The sequence below is a fragment of the Panthera tigris genome, chromosome F2 (genome assembly GCF_018350195.1).
Source record: "Panthera tigris isolate Pti1 chromosome F2, P.tigris_Pti1_mat1.1, whole genome shotgun sequence".
Classification (NCBI taxonomy): Eukaryota; Metazoa; Chordata; class Mammalia; order Carnivora; family Felidae; genus Panthera; species Panthera tigris.
The window spans coordinates 75836660-75849791 of NC_056676.1; the positions used below are offsets into that span (position 1 = coordinate 75836660).

Here is a 13132-nt window from a genome sequence, read left to right on the forward strand (position 1 = left end):
TTCACGGTGCCAAGTGGGTTTTCTCTATAAGAAAAGGCTTATAATAATGGGATTGCTGTTGATGGTTTAATGAGATAATTTATGCGGGTGTTCAATAAGTGGTAAATCCCTTTCGTTTTCATTTCTTCTATCATTAAATTTACTTCATATCATAAGAAATTACAGTTGACCCTTGACCAATGTGGGGGATAAGGGCACTGATCCCTCGCATAGTCAAAACTCCATGTATAACTTCTGACTCCCTGAAAACTTAACTCCTAATAGCTCACTGTTGGCTGCGAAGCCGTAACGACAGCACAGTTGATTAACACGTATTTTGTATATGTATTAAATACTGTATTCTTACAATAAAATAAGCTAGATAAAAGCAAACGTTGTTAAGAAATTCATGAGGAAGAGACAACAGTAGTAGTGTAAATGTATTATTTGTTGAAAAAATCCACACGTCAGTGGATCCACACAGTTGGAACCCATGTTCAAGGGGCAGCTGTCCGTCCTTGCTGTATTAGCTTCCTGTGGTAGCTGTGATGAATTACTCCAGACATGGTGGCTTTAAACAGCAGAGATTGATCACAGTTGTGGGGGCCGCATGTCCAAAATCAGTATTGTCGGACCGCAGTCAAGGTGTTAGTGTCCCCCCTCTAGAAGAGAATCCTTTCCTTGTCCCTTCCAGTGTCTCGTGCCTGCTGATCTTTCTTGACTCGTGGCCGCGTGCCTCTGGTGTCTCCCTCCACCTGCGTGTTGATTTCTGTCACATCTGTCTTTGATCCCCGTGTGCTTCCCTCTTCCCTGTGATGGTATTCAGGGCCTATCTGGATGATCCAGGGTACTCTTCCCGTCTCAAGATTGCCCGACACTCACATCTGCAAAGGCCCTTTTTCTAAAGAAGGCGACAGTCGCAGAATGGGTGTCCAGAATAGAGAGCGTGGAGAAGAGCGCACACCCAGTGCCACTGTTCATGACACTTCTTAGGGATGCTGTGTTCCTTAAACCACATCTACCGTTTTTACAGAAGGTAATCTCTAATTTAGTTGTCAGGTGTTGAATTAAGTTGAAAACGTGAGGAACAGATGAGGAGGGCAGAAGCTCTCTGTTTTGTGGCGTATGGTGTCTGGAGAAACGCCACAGGCCGCCCAGATGAAAAACTGTCCGTCTTGATGACAGCATATAGGCCGGTTGCCATTTCAAGGCTCTCCATTGTCTTGACAGGTAATGTTCTCTGATGCAACCCTGCGGTAGTTTGTGGCGGGGTAATGGCTGGTCAGTGCGCGGCTCTGGGCAGAGCTTTCTCTCCTGCATTCGATTATGGGCTTCCTCGGTACCACATCTTTCAAATACCCTGCTTTTTTCAGTGTAAAACTCCTGTTCCCAGAAGAGGTACTCGAAACCCTTCTGTATTTTTTCTGAAGACCTCGCTCCACATGTCTGTATTGATTGCTCTGCCCTGTTTCCTGTGTTCAACCCTGGGCTGGAAACTGCTTGTCGCATGAAGTTGGAGCTCACGCCCTTTCCTACCTTTGCCCACATTGTTCACTGTTCTCTGCCCAGAGTTCTTGCTGTGTCTTCTCTCAGCCCCTCACTTGTTTATAGCCTACTTATCTTCGTGTCTCAAACCGAAACTCATTTTAACAAACGCCTTGCATCTACTGCTGAGGACTGTGCTCAGCACTTTACAGGCAATAACTAGGTCAAGCCTCATAACAACCCTGTGAGGTGGGTGCTATTATGTTAACTCACCATTTTACAAACAGGGAAGTGACTACTTGCCCAAAGCCAGCCGGCCTGGGGCGCCGGCAGCCCGGTTCCAAGTCCATGCCCCTCCCCTGTCTTTGATCCTTCCTTTGCATTTTCATCTACAATCTGTTTCTTCTTCCACCCATTCTCCCACTGCATCTCTTCCACACAGCTTTGATTCTGTCACTTACGTTGCATTCTTACTGCGACACAAGGCGGCATTTTCTTTTAATAGAGTTACTTTTATTTTATTTTATTTTATTTTATTTTATTATTTTTTTAATGTTTATTGATTTTGGAGGAAGAGCCAGAGTGTGAGTGGGGAAGGACAGAGAGACAGAGGGAGACCCAGAATCCAAAACAGGCTCCAGACTCTGAGCTGTCAGTGCACAGCCCCACATGGGGCTCGAACTCAGGATGGTGAGATCATGACCCTGGCTGAAGACGGACACTTCACCAACTGAGCCACCAGGCGCCCCCATGATGGTACTTTTAATACAAGATGTGATGAAAGTACGTCTACATATATATATATATATATATATATATATATATATATATATACATATATATATATTCTACTACTTTTCCTCATTAAATCACATGTCATAACTTGTGCATCTCCCAGAATAAAAATAAATGGATGTGGAAACCAGGATAAAAAATTACGAAAATCCCAGGGGTAAAGTTAGTACACAAGAGTACGTGTTATTCCGGACAGTCGCAGAGATGGTCTTTGAATTGTGCTTTGAGCTTCCTTGTAACCAAAGCTGAGGAAGACAAGGCTGTGGAATTCACTGTGTCTGAGTATCTAAAAAAGTAATAAAAGACAAACATGCTCATTAAAGCCAGTGCTTCCTAGTCCTGAAACTTGGGAGAAGTGTCCGTAGTGCCCAGTCCCCAGCAGATCTCTGCGGCAGCCAGTCCCTCCATAATGCCATTTTGATTCTCCCTCTAAAATAATCTGGTTTTCCTTAATCACCTCTTCCATCCTCCCTAATCTGGCCACACTGCTTGTCCGGTTTTCATTTACAGTCTTAATGACTGCGTTAAAATCCAAGTTGATTTTTGTCTTCTCCCTGCTTCAGTTTCCCCGGTGGCTCTCTGTGCTGTTACAGGAACACCCGAACCTCCTGCCGGGCTCGATGACAGGCGCCTCATCATCTGGCACTCTCCCCGCCCTTTCTGACCTTGTGGTTTTCCTGTACTGTGGCCAGGCCGCCCTCCTTCCTGTCTGGCAAACTGGCCAAGCTTATTTCCCTCTCACGCCCTTTACTTTCACTACCCGGGCTCTCACCTCGTCCCTGGGGCACCCGGTGGTAGGCAGACACAGGCACGGTATCCGAGAAGCCTTGCTGTTCAAAGTCACCTTGTTCAAAGTCACCATCCCCCAGTCCCAGAGCTGGTCTACAGCATCCTGTCTGGGTTCCTTAGTAGCATTTACTAAACTGAATTCCACCTTTCTTGTTTGTTCCCTTTTTCATTGGTTACTCCTCATTATAATGTAAACCTACAAGGGCTCTTGTGTCCTAGGACCTGGCCTAAAGTAGTCACTCATTAAAAAGCTGTTAGGTGAATACAGTACAATAGCAGGTCCTTTAGGCTCATTCTGGTCAAGTGTTGATCATTCAGAGTATTTTGTGTTAATGTAATTCTCTGTCACCTGACTGAATGTACTAGGGGATTAGCTTTGCAGGGGTGGTCATGTGGTTATCACCATTTTGGTATTTCAGAGTGGAACAAGTTATTACGAGAGTCGTCATGAATGTTCCCCACTGTTACCACTTCAGGATGCTTTTCTGCTGAAAGATGTAAATGATCTAAAATTAAATCCTGCAGTGGGAAGTGATATGTGTTTTAATAAAACCTTTCCTTTCAGTTTCAAATGAGAGAACTAAACTTATGCCTTTTTTAACTTAGGAGGTAAGGAAGCTTCTTTACTTCCAGCCCATCCTGTGCAGGGCCTCCAGAAACCCTGCTGTGAGATGCCTCCTCCCTAGCTCCTTGCACGGACCCCAGCACAGAAGGAGGCTGGAGAGTTGAGGCCGCTCTGGGCAGCACGCTTTTGGGCCGGTCTTCTCCACCCTGGCCTGCCGCCGCAGGCGGTCTGAGCTGAGCCGCCCTGACCTCGGGGGATGCTCCCTTTTATCCCTTCTTCACGACAGCTGGCTTACTCTGTGCTGCTTTCGCACTGACCTTTAGTCTGGCCATCTGGCCCTTGCTCCCAAGGAGCAGGCAGACTTATCTCCCCGCCTTGGGCGCCACAAACAGCAGGAAGAAGAGCCGAACAAGCAGATGAAGCTGCCTTTCTGAGTAGTGAATACATGTGCCTCCGCACTGGGCGCTGAACTTGGTGGCTTTTACCGCGCGCGCGCAAAGCCAATGCAGTCCCTCGGGGCCTTTTGTAAGCTTTCGTTAAATTGGGAAAATGTTCAGCTCTGGTTTCTGTAAATGGTTTACCTGCCCCTTTCTCTCTTCCCTTTCGTGGACTGAAGTCCCACGTTAAATCTTATGATTGCGCTTTGCAGACTATATGCCGAGGTGCTGGGGGCTGCGGCGAGCTCCCAGGTTGGCCATGGGACTTGACCGTTTCCAGGGACCCCCCACGCAGCCTTCAGCATCTGTCAGACACTGTGTGAGCTATCAGCTTCGGGGCATTATTTGTAGTTTCAGTGTTAGATTGTTCTCCACGGATGTCTTGTCTTCGTAAGGCCCGTATTTTAGCAGTTGCTGTGTTGAACAGTAAGTAGCCACAGGTGCATAGGTCGCTACATAACCTCCACACGCGGGATCGGGTGGGACACGGGCACTTGCGTTTCCTTGTCCACGTTGATTTTCACGTGATTTCACTCTTCTTTAAAACCGATCATGAATGATGTCACGGATACTAAAGATTGTTTCAGTGATTGAAAATGATGTATTTTCCCTCATAGTATGTAGAGTTATAAGAATTGTTATTAGGAAAACTGAATAGTTAATATAAGGGTCTTAAACATTTCCCTAGTATATGATATGGTTTAGATTAATCTACTAATTAAAAAGTTCTCTTTTTAAATATTTCTTTATTTTTGAGAGAGTGCAAGTGGGGGAGGAGCAGAGAGAGGGGGACAGAGGATCCGAAATGGGCTCTGTGCTGACAGGCAGACAGCAAACGAGCCCCATGCGGGGCTCTCAAACTTACGGACCACAAGATCATGACTTGAGTTGAAGTTGGACGCTCAACCGACTAAGCCACCCAGGTGCCCCAAGAAGTCTTTTTTTTTTTTTTTTTCGATTAAGGAAAGGGTGAGTATAGGAAATTGACAGCATATTTATTTTCCTACTGGCCCAAATTATAGACATTTTCAATTAAAAAAAAAAAAAAAACTTTCTTGAGATTAAATTTCAGTAGAAGGCCCTTGCCTTCTCAGGACATTTTACCACCAAACTGTCAGAACAGAAGTCACCTTCCCTTCCTTCCTTCTGGTGTAATAAAAACCCAGGCCCATTGGTATGTGACACATGTATCCCACTTCCCGGGCAGAGGATCCTAGGGGACTTTGCTGGGAAATGAGTCTCTCTGCTTTCGTTGCCATAAGCTCCACCACCTTTCTCCCGCTGAGCTGCTCCCTCCGTTGTCAGCATCCACTCACTGGCTTTTTCTTCCAGGGGTCCCTGATAGTGTATTAGTGCGTGGCCATAATGGAGGTGATTCAGGAGAAACAAAAGGAGAAAACGGGTGGTTTCTTTTCAGATCCTTTTAATAGGCTTTGGGAAGACAACAAGCAAGGCAAATAATGTTGCAAATAGTGTGAGAACTTCCCCACAAGAGCTTGTAACTCTGCAGCCAGCCAGGGACGGGCAGAGAAGAGCAGCCACGCGCGGTTCTCCTGGTTACGGCGTGGCCGACCACGTACGTGTCAGGTGCAGCCTAAGGCCCGATAAACGTTCTGGGCCTTCCTGTAGGCTGCGGGGCCCGCTGGAGGAAGGGTTCTGACCCCCAGTTTGCCAGCAGAGTTTTTCTGACCATAACGTTGGACAAGATGTCCCGAGAAGCAGAGGCCATTTCGGGCGGACGGCATCTGGCGAGTATGTTCCTGAGCCGTGGAACATACTCCCACACACCCGGGGTTCCAGAGGTTTGAACATCTGCCTTCCTCTTTGAAAATCAGTCAGTCCCTTCCTGCTGTCAGGTCGTTCAACGTCACAGGTTTTCTTGGAGCACTTTCTGTGACAGGGGTTGACGTCACAGGGGTGGCTAAGTCATCATTTTGACGTCCAGAAAGTTAACAGGTGTAAGTCAGAGAAATAGGTAATTAAGACAGAGGTGGCGTCAATAGGGGTAGGGGGTGTGAAAGCAAGTGCGATGGAAATAGAAATGAGGGTGCAAGGAATTTTAAATGGGGCATGTGGGTGTGAACAACTTAGGGGGGAGGTAAAGAAATAAGACAGGAGAGTGTCAGAGGAAGTCACTCCAGGCAGAGGGACCAAGACTGGAAAGCAGAAAAGATGGGGACAGTTGGCTTGGAGTTAGAGTGTGGCTTCGTGGCTCTTTCAAGCCAGGGCGTTTCTCCCGGGCTAAGCCGTCGTTTCCTCGGCGGTAAAATGGAGCTAGAACACCGAGCACACACTAATCCAAACCCTGCTTGATGTTTTCATGTCCCGTTCAAGCCCGAACCGTGCCATAAGTTCTTTTCTGATTACTCACAATGATCCCACACTACAAGTTGAATTCTTCTGGAGGACCTTGGGCAAAGTACACATCTCCCTGAAGCTCCTTCATTATCAATTCATTGTCATCAGACGGGAAGAAGACTTGCCCTGGATAGTGCCAGAGGCCGAAAGAAATAGGGCTGTTAGTTAGAAATGATAGAGACTTTCACTGTTTTTATTTTTAAATAAGGACGAAGAGTAAAAACATGCCAACAGAGCTGGAAGACAGTGACAGGCTTCAGAGTAAGGAGTGAGCTCTCTGTCTTCAGGGATGGAAGGGAAGATGGACACATTTCTTGCACTTTATGAGAGATTTTGCTTCTCACACACTGTCTTATATTGTCAATAATAACCAGTTGGTAACTTCTTGGAGAAGAAACAAATTGCCTTAGATTTATTTTATACTCTGTGCAATGTAGGACAGTAAAACAGATTGGAGATTGGATGGATCGCAGAACAAAGTGGTAACCGTTGGGTTTAGTAACAGGTCTGTCACTTCTGGGTTCAAACCAGCAGCAACAGCACTTGAGAGCTTCTCGGAAATGCAGGATAATAGTCCCCAGCCTAGGCCTGCCCACTCCGACTCCGCCCTGACACAAGTCCTGGGTGACGAGGACGCTCAAGAAGCGTGTGAACTGCCCTAGAAACACATTTCAGATCATCACTAAAGGTGCAAAGAATAAGGGCTGCCAGAGGCTTCTGGAAGCGTCAGTCTTCATTGGCTCTGACGATTTCTCCTGCACGTTCTGAGGGATCCTAACTGCAAGCTCTGCTCCCTGTTTCCTTTTATCTAGCCTCTCACTCACTTGTCAGCCCCCGGCAAGAAAGGAAAGTCTCGGAATGATTAAGCTTCACTCTCAGAAAACCCCAGGGATGAAGAAAAGTTGTCAATGTGTTTGTTAAGGAGTCTCTCGGAGAAATAAATTATCCCTGCGGTCGCTGGTGCATCAGGGCGTTGGCCTCAGATGACAGCTCTCTGGGCAGGTCTGCTTCCCACTGTGATAGCCGTGGTACCAAAGTAGGATGCTGCCGTTGGCTCCCTCGGGCACCCAGCCTGTGGTCAGCCGGGGCCAGCCTCATCATCCAGGGCTCCCGCCACCAAATTCACCATTTCGCCCTCTACTTTTTGCTCCCCAGGAGATTCCTAGACAGAAGCCAAACAGGACGATAGTATGTGGTTATGCTCTTTCTCTCCCAGTCTGCATCATCTCTGCTAAATGCACGGAGGGTACATAAAGGTGCTCACTGGGTGATGAGCTGTACCTTCGTCTGTCCTCGTCCTCTGGTGCGCAGCCGAAGGAAGGTGTCAGGACTCCCAATTCAGAATCCGAGTGGAAGTCTGCGTAATAATTACCGCTTACTACGTGCCTATGTTAAGCTAGGCACTTTATATAGCACGTGGGTAAACCTCACCATCTGCAAGAGCTAGGTGCCATTGACGCTGCTTTATGGGTAGAAAGCTGGGCTCAGCAACTAACTGACAGTAGATTTGAGAGTATAGAGATGTTGGAACTCAAAGCCTGTGCTTTTTCATCACATCCTAAAATCTATCAACAATCTATAGGTTCATCTATAGATTATGAATCTATAAATAATTAGTTCCTGATTCATCCATACCTTTGTATTCAGTCCTTCAAAGCACTCTTCCCGCAAAGGTACCTGCTGACAAACCTTTCTAGACTATTTCCATATCCGAGTTTCAAGCCAGAAACCAGGGCCACGCTGCTGAAGATGGCAAACAGAAAGAACCGTTGGCAATCACACCTGTTCCTCTGCTCATGAAACTTTCTGTTCAGATGTGAGATCTTCCTGCTTTCTTGTTAGCCTCATTCTGATCAGTGTAGCAACCTGATTTTATCAATTTGAACCAAGTTTTCTAGTAGAAAATTAATAAGTCCCCACTGATTATCAGGATCTCATCCTTGTCCCCATGTCAGCAGTCCTGCTGTTAATCTGTCCCCGGAGCTTCATTTGTAGCATTTGTGCGTCCTCCGCAGCGTGGTCAGACTCTTAGGTTTGTACGCTTCTTTCCCTCATTTCCTCTCGCTGGGGGGGTGGAGGGGTGAGGGCTTAAAACCACACAATTCTCATGGAATGTCATACTTAAAAACTAATCTTCGGGGGCACCTGGCTGGCTCAATCAGTGGAGTGCATATGCCACTCTTGATCTTGGGGTCATGAGTTCAAGCCCCACGTTGAGTATAGAGATTACTTAAAGAGATAAACAAATAAATAAATAAATAAATAAATAAATAAATAAATAAATATTTTAAAAAAGGAATCTTCAAAGGATCTTCCGTAGTTAAGTGTCAAGAGCCACATACATCAAATGACTTGTCTGAAATTCTGCTACAGATATTTTAGTATGATTCCATATACTCCGAGGGCACATAAACAAACAATGTTGATGATGCTGGGAAAGAATTGTGAGCTTCTTGAATATATAAATTTGTGTCTTTCAGTTTGATGGAAAACATAAATTCATAGATTCAGAAAACATGCTGAATATTTTGTGGTCCATATGCTAACTTGGATGGCAGGGATGGGGTATTAGCTAAGGAAGCAGGAGGCTTAATTAGTTTGAATATACTCAGATTAAATGAAATATCACACAGGAATTATGTGCTATATGTAGAAATTATTCTTTTCTCTAATCACATTGAAGCGTTTTCTAGATACACACTGCATATAAAAAGATGAGTAAGACTATAGAAATTATAGTGTCATCATCATTGTTGTTCAGAGTGATTGAAATTTATATACATTGTTGATCTTGATTGAGTAGGGGATGTGTTAGGTACTTTCTGTGTCTTGGGTCATTTTCCCGCACTGTACCACTAAGAAACGGGTTGTGTAACTCACTTGGCAGTGGAGGAAACTGGCTTGGAAAGTTTAGACTGTCGATTAGTTTGAATATTAGCTGGAAGACAGAAGTTGAGCCAGTAGGTGCAGTCAGAAATTGAATTCAGATCTGACTTCAGTGTCCTTTCTCTTGACCACCACTTTTGGTGTGCCAATTTTTATGGCCTAGGACGAACAAAAAAGACCTAATTTATAATATGTATAAAAGGAATAATACAAGTTACCTAAGAGTGAAAAAGTCTTTTAGATTTTGCATCTTTTCGATGACCTTAAAGTTTTGAGAAGTACTGGCCAGGTTTTTTGTAAGATGTCCCTCGTTCGGGGTTGGTTTAATATTTTTTCTCCAGATCAGCTGGGCCTTATGGTTTCAGGGAACAAAAACCACAAAGGTGAAGTGTCATTTTCATCACATGTTGAGGGTTCATACTGTCCACATGACATAGTACTGCCGACGTTGCCTTGGTAACCTGGCTGAGGTCATACTTGAAGGGTTTCCCATTTACAGTTACTCCTCCCCCGCCCCCCTTTGAAGGGTGGGATATCTTCATAAATTATCGGAAGATGTTTCTCTTCTCTCCCATTATTATTTCAGTCATTTGTTTATGTCAGTGTAGACTTTTGCATATTTCTACATTTTATACATCGGGTTAAAACCCAGTACTGCTTTTTTTTTTTTTTTTTTTTTTTTTTTTTTTTTAACTCAGATTGTTTCAGCTTTGGCCATTGAGAGCTCTTTCAGTTGGCTCCTCCCTGCTCCTTCCACATACACTCATTATTCTTTTTGTTGGTTATTTATGCATTTGTTTATTTACTTATTTTCGAGTACTTGCTTACTACTTTTTAACAGTTTCTTAAAATTTATTTATTTTGAGAGAGGGAGAGAGAGAGAGTGTGCATCACAAGCGGGGGCGGGGGGAGAGAGAGGGAGGGAGGGAGGGAGACAGTCCCAGGCAGGCTTCACACTGTCAGTCAGCGCAGAGCCCAGTGCGGGACTTCAACTCAGGAACTGTGAGATCATGACCTGAGCCACAATCAAGAATCAGACGCTTACCTGAGGGACCCACCCAGGTGCCCCGAGTACCCTTACTTTCTGCTCTGCAAGTTGCTGCCGCAGCGTCTTGCATACCGGGATCGGCCATTTCTCCAAGGAGCCGTGGTTCCTTTTGTTGGAGATCGGTATCAGAGACCAGAGCTGGGTGCTGGTTCTGCTTGCTGCTGCTGGGATGTCCTTGCGTCCAAGCCCTCTCAGCTGTCAGAGCGAGGAAACGTGTATGCTACGAGGCCACGTGTATATACACGTCTGTGCATATTTCTGCGATTCACTGTCTGTATCTATAGTAAATGAGTCAAGAGTTCATACTAACGTGTCCACTTCTAATCCATTGCCTTTATTGCCCACTCTAGCCTCTGCCCCTTGCTTATCTATAACCTTCACTCCAACGCGGCGTGGCTTCCATCATCGTCCATCCAGTGCACATGCATAGTGTCTCGGAATCGTACGTGCACCTGCACCCCTTCTCGTGGGAAATAACTCTGTCACCTAGAGCAGTGCTTACATACAGCTTTTTTTGCCTTTAACTTAGAAACTTCACTCGTTTCTAAATTCATTTTTCCTCTCAACTTCAGAACGGTGTTTTTTTTTTTATGTTTTTTTTTTTTAAGTTTGTTTATTTAGAGAGAGAGAGCAAGTGAACAGGGAAGAGGCAGAGAGAGAGAGAGAGAGAGAGAGAGAATTCCAAGCAGGCTCCATGAGTAGCCTGACACAGGGGTTGATCTCATAAACCGTGAGATCATGACCTGAGCCAAAATCAAGAATCTGATGCTCAACTGAGCAACCAGACACCCCCATGAGGGTGTTTTATATGTTTTTAATATAGTTCACATGTTTTGTCACATTTAGCATTCCATCCTAAACCCTCAATTTCCTAAATAATATATATATATATATTTTTTTTAGTTTGCATACATTAAAGTTCACTCTTTGTGATACAAAGTTTTGTGGGTTTTGACAAATTCTTTGTCACCTCTCCACCGTTTCAGCATCCTACAAAATAGTTTCATCCCCGTAAAGTGTTCCTACTGCTTTACCTGTTCAACCTTCCCTCTTCCCCTGAACCTGTGTCCGCCACTGATTATTTGTTTTAACTCATCAGTGTAGTTTTTTTCTTTCCCAGTATGTCATATAATTGGAATCATACGATATGTAGCCTTTTGAGATTGGATTCTTTCATGTAGAAACATTTTAGATTCATCCATATTGTTTCCTGGTTTGTGAGCTCATTTCTCTTTATTGCAAATAATACTCCCATTGTATGCATGCACCCTAGCTTGCTTATCCATTCACCCCTTTTTTTCGGAGCGGGGGGTCAGGGAAAACCTTTAATTGATTCACTTGAGTTCATACAAGTTAAGCAAAATTCCTAGAGAGGAGCTTTCTTCCAGAAGATTCTTATTTTTCTTTTTAGTACTTTTTCCATCAAAAAAAATTATAAAATATCAAACTTGTTTTTAGTATATAATTTATTGTCAAGTTAGCTAACATACAGTGTATATACAGCGTGCTCTTGGCTTTTGGAGTCCCGTGATTCATCACTTACATGCGACACCCAGTGCTCATGCCAAGTGCCCTCAATGTCCATCACCCATTCTCCCTGCCCTCCCTACCTGCATCAACCCCCAGTTTGTTCTGTGTATTTACGAGTCTCTTATGGTTTGCCTCCCTCTCTGTTTATAATTTTTACCCTATGACCCAGCAATAGCACTGCTAGGAATTTACCCAAAGGATACAAGGAGTGCTGATTCATAATGGCACAGGTACCCCAATGTTTATAGCAGCACTATCAACAATAGCCAAATTATGAAAAGAGCTCAAATGTCCATTAACTGATGAATGTAGATTCTCCTCTTAAAGGGCATAAAGCTGCAATAAACATTCCTGTGCAGGTTTTTGTGTGGAAGTAAATTTTCAAATCAGGTGGGTAAGTACCTAGGAATACAGTTGCCAGATTGTGTGGTAAGATCTCATTTAGCTTTGTAAGAAAGTGCCAAACTGTCTTCCTCTTCTGTGTGCCCATGAGCAATGCATGAGAGCACCTTTCCTTCACATCCTCACCATCAGTTGGTGTATTCAGTTTTTTGATTTTATTATTCAAATAAATATGTTTTAATTTTCAGTTCCCTAATGACAAATGATATAGAACATTTGGCTATTTGCCATCTGTATGACTTCTTCAGTGGGCTGTCTGTTCTTTTACCCATTTTTAAATTGGGTTTTCTTACTGAGCTTTAAAAGTTCTTTATATATTTTGGATACAGGTTTGTTGTTGTTGTTGTTGTTGTTGTTTTTTATCAGGTATATGTTTTGCAAATATTTTCTCCCTTTCTGTGATTTGTCTTTTCATCTCTTAACAGTGTCTTTCTCAGAACAGAAGTTTTTAGTTTTAAGAAAGTCCAATTTACCACAGATTATATCATAGATTATGCTTTTCATATGGTATCCAAAAACTCATCAAACCAAACCCACATTGATTTCTTTTGAATTTTCTTCTACAAGTTTTATACTTTACATTTAGGTGTAAAATCCATTTTGAACAGAGAGGAAGGCAAACCATAAGAGACTCTTAAATATAGAGAACAAACTGAGGGTTGATGGGGGGGGTGGGGGGAGGAAAGGGGGGGTGGAAAGTGGGTGATGGGCATTGAGGAGGGCACTTGTTGAGATGAGCACTGGGTGTCATATGTAAGCGATGAATCACGGGAACCTACCAAGAGCATGCTTGACACACTGTATGTCAGCTAACTTGACAATACATTATATTTAAAAAAATAAGCAAAATCCATTTTG

General features: G+C 44.0%; 1 protein-coding gene across 2 annotated transcripts in view; it reads left to right on the plus strand.

The window, feature by feature from the left end:
• The window catches only part of KHDRBS3 (KH RNA binding domain containing, signal transduction associated 3), a 189769-nt gene that overhangs the window by 104756 nt on the left and 71881 nt on the right, over positions 1–13132 (plus strand). The gene's annotated exons all lie outside the window — the stretch shown is intronic.